We start from the raw sequence: 3,072 nt of genomic DNA on the forward strand, positions 1-3,072 counted from the left end.
GTGTATTTTGGATATTTTCAGATGCATAAAAATTCAGATTAAGTATGATATATATACTGTATATATAATTGTTACCAACTTGCAGCAGAACATATTTTCACCCCTTATTTTTAACAACATCCTCTGTGCGTACTAAAAGTCTTCATACTATTGGCTTTAACAAAGCCGAGTATGAACAGTTCGGCATCTTTATAGTGGCTGCATGAACTTCATCACAAATTATTTTAATAGACACTTAGTGTGAAACTGTTCTTGGTTTCCACTGCATTATATCCTGGGAATTTTAATAATTAAACGTTGTACTAAACTAAATTTTCTGTTTTATTAATCAGAGACATGCACAATGAGGACAATAATTATTTGAATGTGATGTACTCTTCTGGATTAAAAAATTCACAACAGACAAATGTATAAGAAAAAAAATTGAAAATTGAAAAAAAAGTGTGTGTGTGTATATATATATATATATATATACACACACACACACACACTGTATACTTAACCAGAAAAAAACACTTTCTTTAATTTTGTCATAACTAATATTAATTGCAGAACGTTAGCTCTGTTTGGGTGGCTAACAAATGGATCATGTTTTAAATAAGACTAAGCTACTCTATAATCTATGCAGTTATGGTTCTTCATGTACGTACTTCCAGATCAACTATCAACTGAGCAATTGAGAAGCATGAACCATCACTCCTATTATTTTACATCTGGCATTTACAGTCAGCACCGGGGCTTTTTTTTTTTTTTTTTTTTTTTTTTTTTTTGGTTTTATGCAAGTGTGTGTGTGTTGATGGGACATGTGGAAGTTGTGCAGGTTGGTATCTGTTGGAAATGATGGGATGTAACATTGGGAAAATCATTGATTTGACATAAACCACCTTTTCTTTTCTGTTACAGTAGTTAAAACTGGAGCATTTGAAGCATTTGTACTTGACCTGCTCTAGTACAATGAGCCCTTCTGTGTATTTTGTTTGTTTTTGTTTTAATTAAAACTTTTAGCAGCTGAATTTGTCCATCTATGTGTACGGAGTGATCTCTTGTGCTGTTTGTGCGGTAGTTCTGTCCACTAGAGGGCGCTGCCGCACAGTTAATATTTATTTATTTCTTTTTTTGGTTTCCAACATATAATATAAAGGTACTGAACAAATATAAACTACAAAAAATAAATAGAAAATATAAAGTATTATATAAATAATAATACAGGTAAAAATAAATTAATAAATAAAAATAATAATGAAAACAAAAAACCTAAGCAGAAAAAAGAACAGGTGTGAGATCATCATATAAATAACAGAAAAGCTTCACAAAGAGACCTAGTGCGTTTTGCTTTACTGTTTTTCAACCCAAGTAGTAACTCGATATAATTTGTCATATCTATCTGAAATAACAAAAAGTTGGGTTTTCAGCATCAGGGCTTGCTCACAGGTTGCGTCACCCTTAGCACGTCATAACGCACATGCAGTTGAACGTCACGTTAAACAGCATCTGCCCCGCCCTCCTGGGTTTGGCCCCGCCTCTTCACTCTTTCATTCGCCTGCCTCTGAACAGCTCCCGGTAAAAGTACGTCTGGACACTTTCAACTCGGATATGTGAGGAGAAAAGTGTTGAAAAAAAAGTATATAGTTTGAGCTGTGTGCATTCCTTATCGGTGGACTGACAAATATACGATTAAAACCAACAGTGAACGAAGCGGAGGAAAACACCCAAAAGTGGAAGAGTCTGAAAGTCTGTTTAACGCCAAACTTCCCTTGGCGTCCTATTACGGGGATTTAAGAAAACTATGCAGGCAGACTGGATTATGGATTATGAAGAACGCACACAATTGTATAGATTGCGCTGAATAACTGCGAGAATACACCCACTTTCATGCACCTTTGCTAAATCCATCTCATCTCATCTCATCTGCTCGCACCCTTGTGTTTCGCACTAACAGACGGCTAAAAGTAAGTACCGTTATACGCAGCTGTGCTCGTTCCTGCGTCGCTCTTTGTCGCTGTACTGTCATTTCTGTAAATGTATTTTCATTTATTCATATTTGTCGGATTTCTAATTTGCGGTTTTGTTTGAGCTCGATAGCCTCTTGAAGTCAGTTGTTTGATGTGTACGGCCTTCATTAGGGAGCGGCGAAATGGAAGTACACACTCAATTTTGTAGCGCGTGATGTTAAGTACGCATAGTTGTGACTACAGCACGCCTACGAACACATATCCGTCGTAACTTGTACGTTACCCTATGCTGTTCATGTAGCCTGAAATGCATCGACAGTGGGGAAAGCCGACAATGTTTTTACTTTTGTGGCTTTTAGGGGCGGGTTCTATGTTTGAAAGCTGCTCGGGTAAAGCTTAGTGAGTCAGTGCAAAATTAGAGGATTAGTGTTTAAGTGCCACAGACTCCATGTCTGCGGTGAATCTTGTTAGGCACGAATATTTTGCGATGTTGGACGTCGGCTGTTCACATAACTTACACGTTTGAATGTAAACCGTTATCGTGGACGTCTAACTGTTCATGCTTGTAAGCAGCGCATGTGTGTTTGTTTTAAAGGGGTCATATGATGCTGCTAAAAATAACATTATTTTGTGTATTTGGTGTAATGAAATGTGTTTATGCGGTTTAAAGTAAAAAAAAAAAAACTCATTATTTTCCCACATACTGTACATTATTGTTTCTCCTCTATGCCCCGCCTTTCTGAAACGTGTCGATTTTTACAAAGCTCATCGGTCTGAAAAAGCGAGGTGTGCTGTGATTGGCCAGCTATCCAGTGCGTTGTGATTGGCCGAATACCTCAAGCGTGTGACGGTTACGCCCCTTACCATACCATGATGCAGTGTCAGGCCGGAGCGACGAGACAAAAACATTAAAACCCATTATAAATGAGGCATTTGTTGCATCCAGTTGGGACACAATTACTGATTATAATGACTTATACAGACTTTTTACGCGTTGCATCGCGCCGCATAAACATAAAACTCTGTCTGCATTTGTGATCAGAGAAATGACAAACAACAAGTGCTACTCTACTGCCCAAAACTCGAGTTTGAATCATCAGTGGCAACGAAAAACACAGCG

General features: G+C 37.5%; 1 protein-coding gene across 1 annotated transcript in view; it reads left to right on the plus strand.

The window, feature by feature from the left end:
- The first annotated feature begins 1,501 nt into the window (after positions 1-1,501).
- The window catches only part of cers2a (ceramide synthase 2a), a 24,178-nt gene continuing 22,607 nt past the window's right edge, over positions 1,502-3,072 (plus strand). The window contains exon 1 of the mRNA XM_016277837.1: positions 1,502-1,949. The gene's annotated coding sequence lies outside the window, so the exon portion shown is untranslated. The remainder of the gene's footprint in view (positions 1,950-3,072) is intronic.

Source organism: Sinocyclocheilus grahami, unplaced genomic scaffold (assembly GCF_001515645.1).
Source record: "Sinocyclocheilus grahami isolate Dianchi unplaced genomic scaffold, SAMN03320097.WGS_v1.1 scaffold116.1, whole genome shotgun sequence".
Taxonomy (NCBI): Eukaryota; Metazoa; Chordata; class Actinopteri; order Cypriniformes; family Cyprinidae; genus Sinocyclocheilus; species Sinocyclocheilus grahami.